Consider the following 16,605-nt stretch of genomic DNA (forward strand, 5'->3'; position numbering starts at 1 on the left):
ACAGTGCTCAAATTGAAACTTCGTTGCCAATGCGCAGAAGTCGGTATTTTGCAGAAGAGTCACACTCAAGGGGCCAAAGAGCCGCATGTGGCTCCCGAGCCGCAGTTTGCCAACCACTGATAACCTATGTGTGGGTTACACCTGGGCTTTGCCTTGAACAGCTCTGGACAGAGAGGTGAATGGTGTCCCCTGAAGTTGAGTTATGCAATTACTCTATAGTGTTTTAAAAGGGTGTGAAAAGACCTTTCATATGCAGCCAAATGTCTCCATTCTCCACTCTATTCACACCCAATCACTGCTTGAGATCCTCTCCATTACAATTTAGCATTGTATTCTGAACCAGAAATGTTCTGGGCGGAGCATGCCTATGGATAGTGTTGATATGGTATCCATCATCAACACCTCAAAGTGTTTTAGTTTATTCTTGCTAAATAAGAGCAAATTTTTAAATGGAGGAAGACTGGTATTCAAGGGCAGAACTAATAAACCACATGGAAAGAAAACTCTGGCCTCCCAGCAACACCGCGAAGACAAAGAATGAGTCGGAGAGGCCAACATATACAGACAGAGGGAGTAGGAGGCACTGCAGCATCTGGTCCGTGATGACAGCGTTGTGTTGGCAGGTCACCTCAGCTTTCTGGACCTTCTGTTACTAGTTCCTTATAAAGAAGTTGATATTAAATGAAAAGATTCCTTTTAGTTCTACAGCTTATGATTTAATTTAATAGCTTACAGTTATTGAGAGTTTACTCTTTTTCAGGCACTTGTTAAATCCTTTATAGGTATTATTTTATTTAATCCTTCCAATGATTCCCATGAGACACTGTTATCATCTCTATTTTAAAGATGAGGAAACTGATGCTTAGAGGGATTTAGTAAAGTGCTTACATTCTCATAACTCGTAAGTGACTAAGCCAGGATTAAACTCCATGTCAATTTGATTCAAGAGCCCTTGCCCTTGTTTGCCACATTCTGTGGGCAGAGGAGAGCATAGTACCATGTCAAAAACTGCAGACTGGAGACCCATTCCCTCTTCCTTCCAGTACTGCACCCAACAACAAAATCTTTTCTGTTTTTCTGTGTCCCATTGAAGATTTCTGGCAACTTTTTTCAAAATCCTCAGAGAATGTGTACACCTAATAGGTTGCTGGCTTAACATACAGTCACTATCTCAATCCAGAACTTGCATTTAGCTGCTCTAAACCAACTCTTCCGGTCAATATGATTAGAGCTTTGCTGCGGACAAGCTTACTTATGGGTGACAGCCTCCCATAAGTTGGTCTTCAAATGGCCCTCACTGTTTAAAACCACTTCACATCTTTAATCCTGAGCTCATAGGTTTAGCCTGGGTCCTCGCACCTGTGCAGCCTCCTCCAAAGAAATACCGTAGCTCAGACCAGAGACAACTTGACAAGGCAGAGCATCCATATGTGTGTCTAGGAAACTCACTGAAGTCCCCTTGGCTGGAACAAATGCGTATCTTAGCATGGCCTGTCATTTTGATAGGTTTTTGACAATTTCTAAATGTGTATAGAAGCAACCTGCCTCCCTTTATATTCATGTATTCCAGCACATAACGTCTGATTTTCTGCATGGTGGGAGTCAACCAAGCGCCTTCTCTCCATTCCCCAGTTCACCGTTTTAATGCATTTCATGATTTTGTTGCTTTGGTGTGCATTTCAAAATGACACATTTGATCAGTTCTTTAGGTAATATTGATGTTTTGCCCTTTTAAATGTGTCATTTGATTTTCTGATGTTATTCTCCATCTGCTTTGGTAACACTTTCATTTAGTCGCAGCTTTTTATGGGGTCCCCAAAGGCTTACATAAAGGAATCTGGCCGGAGGGTATTTTATTTTATTTTAAAGTGTTTTTTTCTCTCTATCCTTTGCTCTTATATACCCCCAGCTCCACCTTTGCCAACCTATATCTCTCCTCTCCTTCCCTTCCCCCTTTCTGGCCACTTCATCTCATCCACTCTTTAAAACACTGTGAATAAATTCTCCACTACCAGAGCCTCAAACGCTGGCCTTTTCTCCATCATATTCAAGTATTTGATTGTCTAAGGCCCGTTGCCTCGCCTCTGCTGTTCCCTGTGGTTTCAATCAAAGAGCAATTTTTAAAAGCAGGTATGGGGAGCATGCTGGTGTTTTACATTTCTGACATGTTTTTATTGCCTTTGTTGAAGACATTTCTAAATAGTAATTCCAAACGTTCGAAGGCAGCAACAAAACCGCAGTATGGCCTGATCTTTTCTTCTTTTTTGACTTTTTTTGTTTCTTTCTTTCTTTTACTTTTTACTCTATTTACCTTACATTCTTGGCAGGTTAATTTCCACTCTTTTGATCTCTTCAAGTGCAATAAATGCAGACGTTAGAGACACTCAAAACAGGGTTGAGAAACTGATTAAAAAAAAATAAACACATGCCAATTTCTTCCAAGTGAAATATATCAAGAGACTGCGAAGGATGGGGTCAAGTAAATAAAAAATACGTTTGTTTCATGTTTACAGTTGTCATCACAGATTGTCTCAAAGCTTAGATTCTGCACAGATGGGCCGTGCAATCTGTAAAATCCAGCTTCTTATGTTAGAAAAGCCCCCAACATAAATGTGCGAGCTCAAGAACTTTTCTTTTAAGAAAAGACATTGTATTATAAATAAGGAGCACAAAGTAAGTCAATATCAAGTCTCCTGTTTGTTTTATTGGGAAGAGTTAAGGATAGACTACTTTGTGGACATGAACATAAAGTGACAAGAAAATCGTAGTGGGAAAGTGGCAGTGAGGTAGACAGGTTCATTGAGGTCTAGCTATGGGCATAATTGTAAATCGGCAAAGTGTCTTTAGGATCATTCTATTCCCTCCTTTCTCTCTGCATAATTTGTGCACCCGCTGCGCCTCTAAGTTCCTAGTAAAGAGGTATAGTGCAACGAAGAGAGCATGAATTTGGACATAAAAATGGCCAGTATTTATTTGAATACGGGCTCTTCTATCATCAGACTGCACACCTAAACTTCATGACTTATTTCCACGTGTAAGAAAAATTAGATGAATATTACTGACTTCCCAGGAGGTGGCTGATGTCACCTCCTGGTATGATGGAATGTGACAAAAATGAAATCCAGGGCATGCTGTGTTAGTCATGGGGGTTTGCTCAGGGGCCCAGCAGCACTTGTGTTCATGAGGGACAAGCATATGTGGAAGACGTGTTAGAAGCTTAGCCAGGCCGCCATGTGAACAGGAACCAAGATCCTTCCAGGCAAAAGAGGCAAATTGCAGGTCTAAATGTTTAAAATTAGTCTATAACTTTAGGAAGGTGGCCAGGTATAAAGACAGCAGAAGGAGAGGTAGGAGACAGCTCACACATTTCTTCAGGGCATCATTTGTTGGCTGTTCTTGTCTTTATACTTATCTACTTCCTTTAAGTAGAATCTTGTTTTTATCCATCTTCTAGACTTTCAAGCCTTTATTTTTTCCTCGAAGGAAGAGTAGAAGAAAATAAGATATTTTCATTTCTCATCACACATGCCCTCAGCTTTATGGTTCTCCATAGCACTTATCCCCAGCTTTCTTTCGATACTACAACGTAAATTCCACAAATGCAGTAATTTTTAGTCTGCTTTTTCATTGCCATAGTCCCAGTACTTAGAATAGAGGCTGATTCAGAGGTCTCAGTAAGTATGTGTTGAATGAATAGATAAATAATTAGAGATTGCTAGAGAATGTATAAGTATAATCGTAACTTAAAGGCAAAGGATTTGATAAACTTCAGTGACAGTTTCTAGGTATCAGTCACTCAGGTATCCAACATTTTTTGAGACTAATTCTGTTCCAGGCCCTGTTAGAAACTCATCAGCAAATAAGAGTGTATGTTTGTTGTCACTCTCAATAAACATATACTCTAGCATGGAAACAAGTAAACAGAGTATTATATAACAATGTACTAAAGACCATAGTAAATATGTGCAAATACTATTTCCTTATAAAAGTGCTTTAAAACATTTTCCCATGATTCCTCTGTGTAGTATAAATTCACTGTATAAATGGACTATGAGAACACACCTATAATATTTGGTTCTTGGCGGGGGGGATTATGAGATGGGATTTCACTTCTGCTTCCCCAAAAAGAGAGAAACAACAGGTTTCCATTGTGGAGTCTTCTTGGCCTCGAAGAGTCATTTGACTCTGATGCTGTCTCCACACAACTTAGAACTGCACCAGGCTACCCTGTATCAGCTCTACCCATCATGCCCCTCAAAATACAATCCCTCATACAAGCAGAAGGAAACTTGGCTCATTTCTCCCTGCAAAGAGCCTTTGAAGTTCAAAAGCATTTCAATTTGCTTTCCAGAAAGTGGTAACATAAACTCTTTCTCTCAGCTTTTACCCTGTGAAATTTTTTTTAACTGGCACGCCAATATCGTAGTCCTGTAGTAGAGTCACCCTGATGATTTTTTTGGAATGCATTTCTAAAATACCCCTCATGGGGCCTAGGATGAGAAGTTAGGCAGAAAAAAATGTGAAATGCAATTTAATATAGGTTTTAAAATTACATAGTGATTTTTTTTATTTTCTTAAAATGAAATAAGGATTCTTGTGTCATTGTAATCTTATTGGTGCCTAATAAATAGTTGAATGGATGATATTTTTTTCTCTATTTGTGAGAGAATTTTTGTTGTTTTGATTTACATTTTTAAAAATTAGGAATAAGGCACAGCATTTTTATATTTATTTGCATTATGTTGTACTCAGTTCTTTGCCATTTTCTTTTAGAATTTTATATTCTGTCAGCTGATGGCTATTCTCCTTAATGTGACCATTTTCCCTGATGAAAGATGAGGGGAATACCAGCTAGGCATTTCATTGTGGGGGCATTTGACTAGTTTGCTATTTTTAAGCACTGAAGATTTTGCTTGGAGCTAAGTCCGTGCAGAGCTTCACAAGTACATTCTCCTAATTGTGTGAATTGGAGGAGCACTGAATTCTGAGTATTTCCATTTTTTAAATGAAGAAATCGGGTCATCAGCTGAGCAATGCTGTCTAGAGTGACAACTACTGGACTTAGAGTTCATTGTAGCCCCTGTGGAGTATTAACTTAAGGAGACTCATGCTTCTTATAAAGCAAGAAGATGGAAAAAAATAAGTAGGGTTTTTAAACACGGGCAAAACCTTTTTTTGTTAGAGATCGGGTGCTTTTTTACAGCAGGTGCATTGGCATTATTCTTTGATTAATCAATGCTGGACAGGCCTCCTGGCTAATCTCATTACCTAATAGTGTTTCTGGGTAATTAGCTTGATGTGTGCAATTATCCTCTGATTTTAGCCCACCCCCACCCCCTCCATTTTGATAGCATTGGTATGTATTTAATGCGTTGGATGGAGTGTTCTGGTCCTTTGGGAAATTGAGCAAAATTCCCAAGTCTGTTCAAATCAAGAGAGCATGACAGCCTACCTGGCAAAGAAATTATCCGAGGTCCATCTATTAAAACCTTTCTTAGTGTCAGCAATTTCTAAAACATGCACAAACAACTGGGTATGCACGGACATACCTATGCATAGAGTCACATACATGCATGGATACACACATACACACCACATACACATACAATCTAGCTAATGAAATCTGGAAGTACTTCCATAACTTTCCCTTTTGGCTAGAGTCATGAGTCTCCAGGTTTCATGATAAAAATTCTAACTAGGATTCAGCTAAATATACGAAACCAGAAAGAAATGTCCATATGACAGACAGCTATGATGTCCAGTGGAAATAATATAAAATCTTTGGTCCTTTAAAGACTGATTCTCTTTATACAAGAACCAAGAGATCTGGACCATAATCTCAATTCTAGCCTCATGACTTTGGGCAAGGCATTTAAGCTCTTGGTATTGAACTTATATACTAATATATATATATATATTATACATACACACACACACACACACACACACACACATATATATTTATATAATGAGAAAGACCATTCAATTAGTCAATATGTTTTAAGTTCCTATTGTGAACTAGCTGGGCCTGTGCTAACCAAGAGATACCATGAATATATAAGAAAGATTCAGTCCACCAAGCTTGTTGTCTAACCAGATTGAATTAAATGATTTTCTTAAATTCTTTCAAACTAGGCAGCCGTGTGATTCTACCATGAACCACTCTTCCCTTTTTCTTTTCCACTTCCAAAATTCCTCAGGATGCATGGAGAAAAACGTGAGCATACTGGTGAGGCAGGTACAGCCAATACTATGTTTAAATCCTGACACAGTTAGTGGTATTAACACGACCAGTCCAGGAGAAAAGTAGGAATGCCATGACTTTCCATTTTGCCTTATTTTTTAACCTTAGTCATTAACATCCTTAATGCCATCCACCGTGAGCCTAGAAAAGGGCATTCGGGAAGGCGGAGCTGATGCATTTTAAACCTTCAGTCACTACCTGTGTCTGTGTGCCGGATCATTTCATCCCACCACTGGTAGCGGAGCACTCGGCTGAATTTAGACCCAGGACATACATCCCTGGCTGCAGACTAATGACCCATAGCTGCTGGATCTAAGCCATTTTATTTCTGGGCAACCTTGCCTAAACCAATGTTGTCAACTAAATAACCCCTTTAGACATTAATGGAACCTTTGAAATGAATTGTCCTATTACCGAAACTTATCATTTTTGTTATTACCTAAACAATGTAGAGTTTGATTTTTTTATTTTTATTTTTGCATCTAGAAATACCAGAAAGCACCTTAGTTATGTTCCAACTCTTTTGATATGATTTTCTATGGCCTTTTCAGGGAGAAAACCATCAACCATGACTTAGAGGAAATTTGCTGTTAAAATGCAGTATTGTGCAGCCACTGATAGCCTATCGCCCGGGTACTGGAGGTCAGGAAAAGGAACGTTTACTCTCATCTGAGCCAAACCTGGTGTATATTAATGATCGATGCAATAGCAAATATATTGGATTTTATTCTCCCCTTTAACCTGCCTCAGTAATAATCTTAAAAATGGGAAAAGAGGCTCTCATGATCTTTCTCAGGGGCTCTGTGTTCCTGCCTCTTTCAGACAATATTTTTCCCCCTGGGAGCTTGAAGGAGACAGAAAGGGAAAATTCAATGATTTTCTTTCTCTTGTATTAAAAAGAAAGTGCCTCCAAAATATGGGAAGTGACAATAAGTCAACTAGTGTTTTCCATTCCTTAGTTCTACTCTAGAGAGAGATTCTTTTTTTCTCTCTAAACTTAGTAAATGATAAGACATTGGATGGCTCTCTAAATAGCTAAGCATTGGAGCATTTATATTGTTATTATTATTTTTATGCATGCTATTTTCCCTTAGCAATAGGAAGAAAATAAATAGTCTTTTCATTGCCAGTTCTATTTTTGTTGAGGGCTTAAGTAGAAGATATATCTAATCGTAATGAGCAGAGCATAAAGAATATTAAGATTAAAAGAACTTATATTTTCCTTTATCCTCTCAACAATCTCCAGATGGATTTCCTAGGGGTTGCCTTCTAAATCTTCTTACACAGGGAGCTGTAAATCCTGAACCCAGCCAGCTTCTGGTTTGGCTGAACATAGCCTTTCATGTACAATATGTACAGCCTGAATAATAGCAGAAAATTATTCAGAGGATAATTATAGCAATTGATCTTGAGATGTTTTGCAGCATCCTTCATAGATCATTCTTCAAAGCCTGGAGAATTGGTGTCTGTGGAGTCCTCCAGAGGCAAAAAGCTTCTAGGGTTTAATGTAAATAGCTTGCAAGAGTAGTAGTCACCTGAAAAGGAAGTGGGGACAACCCTAGGAGAACTCGGGTTAGAGGTCAGAGTCAGCTTAAAGAACCCTAGGATTCTGATGGTCCCTAGTTGACTATAAACTTGATCACCTTCTCAGACTATGGCCTTCATCTTGTCTATGCCAATACACATGAGCCTTTAATGATACATTGCTCTCTGATTTCTGAAGATCTCTCCTGGGAGTTCTCTCACATGACTCTGCAGTGGGAAAGGGGATGAGCCATTTACCCACTTCACAGATGAGGAAAACTATATCGAGTGGTCAGACATTTCGTCAAGGCAAGTGATGACCCCAGGAGAGAAGGGTCTCTTGACCATAAACCCCGTACACTTTGCACCTGACAGCCCCTAAACCGGAAGCAAAGTTCCCTCCTGACTTTTCTGGGGCAATGCCACAGGCCATGCAGCCGATGGACAGCTCCCCTACCAGGAAAGAATGGTTCAAATCCCTATTTCTCCTTTTAACGCCACCTTTATGTACATGCCTCCTTGTATACCACCCCCAACACACACACACACACACATACACACACACACACACACGCATCTCCTCTTTGCTTTATTTTTCTCAATGGTCCTGCCATAGGCAGTAAACAGATGGGCAGCTGAGCCAGCATACCTGTACTGGACGAAGAAATCAATAGAGACAGTTATTTCATAAACGGCTCCACTAGGCACGGGGAAATTTATGGCTTAGAGAACACAGCGGTTGGAGGAGGGGGTTCAGAGGAGGCAAGCATATCCTCTCTTGAAGGCAGCTTGCTCTCAGGGATGCCTGGCACATACACAGTCAGGCCATAGCTGAACAGACTCAGCTCAGACACTTAGATTGTGACATTTTAATTTTCATATCCCTGACACCTATTATGATGCCTGGTATTAGAACATTTTATATATAATTATGTAAACCTTATAATGCATATTATATAGTTTATTATGCATATTTAAAAATTTTTATAAATACTTTCTATTATTAAATAATAACTATCTTTTTGTTAAAGTGAACTCATTTTAATTGAGCTGATGGTGTGATTTTTGACACATTTGCATGAAGCCTTGGGTAACTGGTAATTACTGCCTGGAAAAAAAAAGACTTGTGGTTGGAACAAAGAAAGCATGGAAAGCAAATGATGACTGACTTAATCTGGTCAATTATTAGGAAGCAGAAATGGCCAGATTTGTATCCCCAAATCATTAGCCAGTAATTAACCTTCCCCCACCTACACGGTTTCAGAACACTTTTTTTTCCTACCGAATCCCAGTGAAGAATAACATAATCATCTTTTGTTTTATAATTTGTGCATACCTACTTTAAATTACCATAATTAAAATAATCCATTATTTCTCTGCCTTTGCGGCTGGGACTGAAGTTTCTTCAAAGTGATTGCACAAGGTGTGTGCGTCTGTGTGTGTATATGTCTAAGCTTTTTCTTTAGAGTGAAACCAAAGGTTGTGTTTTCATGAAGCTTCATCCAAAATCTGAAGTGACTTCTTTTCTTCCCAGCAAAGTGAAAACAAGGCCCCTCATCAAGAAGAGTAGCAGGGTGTGTGTGTGTGTGTGTGTGTGTATTACTAATATGGTGACATAGGGAATTGTCATATTGCAACAGATCCTTAACCAATTAGCCTAGTATTCCACTATTTATCTGTATCCTAAGGGCTGTACTATGGAAGTACAATCTTATTATCCTTGATTCCAACCCTCAAGGTAAGGCATTTATCTATTTTGCTCATAGGTTGATATGGTTTTATCAGTGACAAATGTGTTTACGTTTTCCTTAAACCAATTTCCAAGTTAGGACCATAGATGATAATATTTTACCAACTTAACGTGTTCGAATGGGCATTATGCACTTGAGAGTAGCTACATGTTTTCCTATGATGCTACTAACTCACGTGTAGCCAGAAAAATGCTGAATTGTGAGCTGGGCAATCAGGCTCCCAGGTGTGAGTTCACAACTGATTGGAAAGTGTGTCTTTCATCAAACTACTTCCCCTTCCCCACTCTCAGTTTTCTCATGTATAATGGGGGAGGATTGATGATCTCTCAAATATTTGCAAGCTCTAAAATCATATGAATCTACGGCTCCTATGTCCCAAACCTTGGGGGGGATTTTAGAAATTGGCTTTTATCGCTTATGATGTGTTCTTTTGCATTTCCTCGGTGGTTACAACCCCGCTCCCGACCGCCCCCCTCCCCGACCCCCATTGAAAGCAAATTTGATTTTCAACAGTTAAAGATCATTAAGGGCTGAGCCTAGGGATTAAAGTGTTTGATCAAGCTGGTTATGAGCATTTTAGTTCAAAAAATGAGCTGTGACCATAAACTGATAAGATTGGTTTGCTCAAGGTGTCATGGAAATTCACTTTGAGAACCTAGTCCAAAGATGAGTTTCAGGAAGGAGTGCTGACAGCTAAGAGAACTGCTTTGAAAAAAAATATTCTGTGTTTGGCCAAATATGCATATATCAGGTCAAATTTAAAATAGTCTTATCCCTTTTTAAGACGTTTTTTAGCTGTAGTTTGGATTTTTCAAGCCAGAAACACTTCTTATACTAAAGTTAAAAGCAATTGCTATGTAAGTAATGCCATACCTCCTCACCATAATAGTTACTCAGGGCTTGAAGAGGATGCATTTGCCCATTGTTCAATGTATTATTATTGATGATAACGGTGGTTAACATGTATTGACAGCTTTATCTACATTAAGTAAATTAGATAATTCTCTCATGTATTTTCCCAACTATATGAGGTAAAAAGCAGACGAAGAAACTGAGTCTCAGAGTGGTGAAGCAACTTGTGAAGGATGATGACAAGAATCGGCGTAGCCGTATTAAAAAGTTTCTCTGATTACAGAGTACACTGTTACAAATTCAGAAATTCAGTTATTGGTGAAAAACGATGCTTTCTCCATAATCATGCTTTGCCCCTTCTTAATCAGAATTGCCAAAATGTGGTGTCTGACATGAAAACTTGGGTGTCGGCTGTTCATTTGAGGGAGAATATCCTTGCAAAAGAGAGGGCGTGGCGAGGTGAGGCAGGCCAGGATTCTCAGGTTGCTGCTCCAGGCAGAAGCACACAGATGCCCCCCGCCTCAGGCACCCTCCAGAGGGAGGCCGGAGCAGTCACCCACCAGCAGGTTTCCATGGCTGAGGGTTGGCCGGGTGGTGGCAGGTGTCTGGACTTCTGATACCCACTTGGGCACAGGCTGAGTCGGGTGTTCGTGCAGCACAATGAAGCGGATGTGAGCAAGCTCTTTCTTGGAGTGGAAGGGACAGGTAAGGCAAGCCTGCAGTTCTGTGGACTTGTCCAAGTTAGCTGCCCCCAGGGTACCTGCTCCGACCTCCATAACATTCTTGCTACTGAAATTTCCTTTCTCTCACCCCTGAATGCCCTCCCAAGTTTCTATTGAAATTCCACTCATCCTTTAAGGCGCTAGCCAGATACCATGTCCTCTGTGAGGCCTCTCCGGCTCTGCCTGCCTCACCTCTGACCTCCTACTACAATTCTGTCATAAGGCCATTGGCTATTCCACTGGTGTCCTGGCAACACTTGCTTACAAGCTTGTCTCCCTCATTAAATCTAAATTCCTTGAGTGCAGGGGTTGCACTTGTTCATTTCTATAACCCTACCACAGCCAAGATATTTAAACCTACTTTACATATGTTTATTAATGAAGTACAAGAGGCTGATAATACTCGCTTTTTGTGGTTTTACAGGTTTCAGTCTGACCTCTTTCTGCCTTCATCTGCCCAGCAGAGTCCTATCACTTTCCATCGCCCTTAGTGACCTTCCCCAGACCTCTTCGATCTTGAGATGTGGCATCCAGAACCGCTAAGAGTGTTCCAGGGGATGGTGCCCCACAGGCACCAAGATGGTTCTGTTTCCTCTCTTTTTCTCCACCCAGCAGCAGCCACTTCTACTTCATTCATGGCTGGCAGTCGTCTTGATGCACGCATTACCGTGATTCATGGACAGGCTTCTCTTCTCTAATGGACTGCAGGCTCCCCAGGGGAAGGCAATTGTCTTATTTATCTTCCTGCTCCCATAAGGGAGAGAGGGTGTCAAACTGAATGGTCAAGGACATGCACCTTCTATTATAATGGTAACAATAATAAGGCTACCTAACAATGATTGAGCACTTACCATATCCCTGTCTCTGAGCATGCTGCATAAATCATCTCATATCATTTCCTCTCCACGGCCGTTGAGATAGATGGTCCTATTATTATCCCCATTTCACAGAAAAGGAACCCGAGGCTCAGATAGGTTAAGGGACTTGCCTATGATTATGCATCTAGCAAGTGACAGGCTCAGGACTGAAAGATAGCTCTCCCTGATCCTAACCAAAGTCTTTGCAATGACAGAATACTTCATGGCTTGCTAATAGCTGTCCCAAAAGGTAAAAGAGAACACAGAGAACATCATCAAGGGCAACCAGGGATGATTTTGCCCCTTGGGGGACATCTGGCCATGTCTAGAGGACATTTTTGGTTGCCACAGCTAGGGAAGGGGGTGGGGAAGTGCTACTTGTATCCAGTGGATAGAGGTCAGGGATACCACTAAACATTCTACATCGCTCAACAAACAATGATCTGGTCCAAATCATCAGTAGTGCTGAGGTGGAGAAGCCCTGGTTTAAATGAAGAAATTGAGAAAGAAAGAGGAGGAAATGGGCCAACACAATGCAGTGGCAGAGTTGGGATGAGGACTTGGGCCTTCGCCTCTTTGTCCCATTGCATTTCCTGCTCTCCCATGCCCTGAAATCGTGCTGACTCATGCTAACATATGGTAGAAACTGTATGTAAAATTGCTTTGTAAACTGTAATGCTCCCACAAAGGTTGGATTCTCGTCATCGGCATTGCCCCCTGTTGAGCCTTCCTGTAACTGACTCCTCTGGACTTTCCTCACACTTGCCTGAATCTATTTATCTTTTTCAGCCTTTTCTTCTGTCGCAGAGCTCTGAATGCTCCCTCTCCTGGGCCATCACTGCCCACTACCCCCTGAGGTGATCACAGAGAATTTTTTATCTTATTTTTCTCTAGCTTTCTTAGTGATTTTGAACAAGAAGTGGCCTTTTCGGTTAGTGTATTACTCAAGGCTATAATCCAGGATGGTTTTGGCCTTCTGGGCTTAGTATGTGGCTTGCTTTCATTAAAAACATAGAATTTATTAAGTGGAGTCATGTTTATGATCCAATAGGGTTAAGTATTTATTTTTAACATCCTATTTTTGGCATCTCTAAGTGATATTGGTGCCTGACAAGACCTGCCATCACTGGGGCTCAGTTAGGTCCTCTTCAATTTACCTGCTCTGACCTAGTATTTTTTTTTTTTAATTCTCACCTGAAGATATCTTTATTGATTTTTTTCTCTAGAGAGAAGAAATGAGAGAAACACAGAGAGAGAAACAACATACATCCATGTGAGAGAAAAACATTAATTGGTTGCTTCCGATACATGCCCCAAATGGAGATTGAACCCGTAACCTAGATATGTGCCCTGACCAGAAATCAAATCTGCAAACTTTTTGGTGTATGGAACGATGCTCTAACCAACCGAGCCACCTGGCCAAAGCTCTCAATGTTAGCATCATCCATAATTCTGACAATGCTGCACTGTATTCCAAGTCTCATCACAAGCATTGCTGGTCTTGATGGCCTATTGCATGCATGATACCCTGAGTGGACCTCTATTCTTCTTCAGACTCAGTTCCATTCTTGAGCTTCCTGCCCACCAGGATAGGATGATCGAACATAATCTTTCACAGTGAGGTTGTGAAAAGCCCTAACTATCCCAGTTAGCAATCAGCTTTAAAGGGCCTCGCACAAATGATCTGGGTCCTATGGTAATTATAATAGATGTTTATCCATAAATTCTTCTGTACCTTTTAAAATTTCATTCTAACTATGTTCAGCCTGTAAGGGATTACAATCAGTCAAACAAGAATGCAAGCATTCACTAATCTAAATAAGCAAATAAATAAGAATTCTGCAATTTGCTACCCGCAATGTGAGACAATAGGGCCAAAGTAAATGCTTCAAAGTCCCAGCAAATGGGAAAATCTCCAACTATTGATTACTCTTTTCTCAACCAAAGAGATAGAGGGAGTAAAATATCTGTGTGTTACTGTGTATCTATAATAATAAAAGAGTAATATGCTAATTAGACCGAACATCCTTCCAGACAAAGCTGGGGCTGCAAGGGAAGACCGGGTCCTGGGTGCCAGAGGGAAGCCAGTGCCAGCAGCTGGGGGAAGGAAGGCTGATTCTTGCACGAATTTCATGCATCGGGCCTCTAGTGTGTGTGTGTGTGTGTGTGTGTGTGTGTATTTAGGAGAAGTGTGTATGATATGAAAAGGGTGGAATGTGCGTATTTTATCCCATTCCTTTTTTCTCTTTTTCTCTCTAAGGTCTCCCAGGGAGAGATTGTTAAATGTACAAGCTGGAGTGTTCGGGTCGAAAGAAACCAGGCTGGCTTTGGAGATGTGCAGGTTAGTTGCCTTTCATACTGTCTCTTGTATTATCATGCAAACCATGGCACTGAGGTTAGTAGCAAAATCTGCTGCATTAAGATTCCAGGCAAACTACAAAGTACAGTTGACCCTCCATATTCGTGGATTCTGCACCCATGGATTCAACCACCAGCGGATTGCAATATTCAGAAAAAAATGTTTCGTTGTTGCTGAGATGTACTATGTAATTAGGCCTATGATGGTTGCTCCTAAACTGAATATTGCAGACTTGTTTTACTTGTCATGATTCCCCTAAACAATATAGTATGGCAACTATTTACATGGTATTTACATTGTGTTTTGTATTACAAGTAATCTAGAGGTGATTTAAAGTATACCGGAGGCTGTGCATAGGTTATATGCAGGTACTATGCCTTTTTATATATGGGATTTGATCATCCTTGGATTTTGGTATCCTTGGGGGTCCTGAATCCAATCTCTTATGATGCCAAGGACAACTATGCACATTTGTTTGGCTGGTCGTTCCATTTCTTTGGTTCCAGTTCTGTACGCTTTCTTCTCTCTGCCAAATATCAAAGAAAGAAACAAATTCTGAGTGCCATTAGTGGCCTGACTTCTGTAGATGGCCACCATGCCCATCAGAAAGACCCCAAATTCTCTCTTTCTAGGGGTCCTTTTGCTGCGTGTTGCAAATGCTCACTAGAGTTCTATTTGGATCCAGAACCAAAGACAAGAGTCAACAGAAGAGTAACTTTGCATTGAAGCTGTATTCCAGGTTTTGATGCTAATTGAATTCACCATCTTTCATATTCTTGTCATAATTAGATACTGCCAAAAAATTCAAGCTCTACTGGTTATTTAGTTTCCAGTTTCTGGCTTCTCTTTATGAACTGCTGTGCATTTTTTTTCATACCAATTTGTTCTGCTTCTGTTGCCCTTTCTTCCAAATGCCGTTGGGAACCCCAGTTCCAAAGTAAACAAACTCCTCTGTATCCATAATTTTCCCACCGTCTATTCCTTTCTCCCTGGCTTTGAGGGGATCCTGGAAATCACTCGGGGACACTGCAGTCTAGTGTGGGTGCTAGGAGCTCAGGTTCTGTTTTCAAATCCCAGTTCTGTCACTCACTAAGTATGTTACCCTGGTCAAGGTATCAAAAATTTCTTAGCTTCAGTTTCTACATCCATAAATGGGAGAAAAAAAGATTCCCTCTGGATTATTATAGAGATTAAATGAGTATAAATATAAAGCATTTAGAACAGTCCCTTTCACAGTAAAAGATTTTAATAAGCAATATTATTAAAATAGCAATGACTGTCTGTATTCCATGCATGTCAGTATTTATTTTTGGGGGTGTTCTCAACATTCTTTCAATGATGTCCTTCCTTCTCCAAGTCATTACTCCATTCTCATGTAAGAAGTACCTCTCACTGTGAAACTCATCTTTGCAAGGTGTGCTGCTCTTATTCTTTTCATCCCTGCCCTAACCTCACATTCCTCTACAATTCTGCCTGATCTCACAAAGCTTCGAGTCCCACTTTCCTATCAAGTGAAACTCCTCAGACACAGCTTGCTCTACCTATTTGCTGTGAATTGGTATTAAATGCTCATGTTGCAACTGAGGAGCCAAGCCTCAGTCGGAGAGGCTCAGAATTTTGCTCAAAAGCACATAGCTAGTAAAAAATTAAACCCAGATCTGCTGACAGTTAAGTTTAGACACTTTGAACTGCACCAGAGCTGCCTCACAAAGCTTTCTGAAGTTTATACACATTTGCTTGGCATTTCAGTCCCCAGAAGGAGCATTTAATGTCATCTGAAAGCTTAAAGATGTTACTCTTTCTTTCTGTAGATCATCATCCCATATGGTCAATTTTCATCATCAGATGTGTAGTTTTCCATGAGAATTCTGTTAACTTTCCTTTCCCAGCCTTTGAGGACATTTCTATGGTCTCGTTTTCCCGAGCAAAGGGGCCCATTTTGCCATGGCAGCTGTAAAGGGGAAAAGGAGAAGCCTTTATATAGCCTCAGCCAGCACGGTTTCCACCATGCGGGGCTTAACAGCAGGCCTATTGTCATTCAAGAGACATCAGTTGGCTAATGGAAACAGGAGACTGGGAATGAAAGACCCACCTAGACAGCGCTTGGAACTGAGGGTGTGCTGCTGGCTGGTCTGGTTGAATTATTACTTATTTATTTTTCTTTTCAATGGAAGGGAGATGGGGATGGCAGATGGATCACCCTACAATCTAGCTAGACAGGCAATGACCTGAAGTGTATTCCAAGGAGGAATGGGTGATATCTCCTCAGTCATAGAGACATGGTCTGATGCTGAGA

The sequence above is a fragment of the Myotis davidii genome, unplaced genomic scaffold (assembly GCF_000327345.1).
Source record: "Myotis davidii unplaced genomic scaffold, ASM32734v1 scaffold622, whole genome shotgun sequence".
Classification (NCBI taxonomy): domain Eukaryota; kingdom Metazoa; phylum Chordata; class Mammalia; order Chiroptera; family Vespertilionidae; genus Myotis; species Myotis davidii.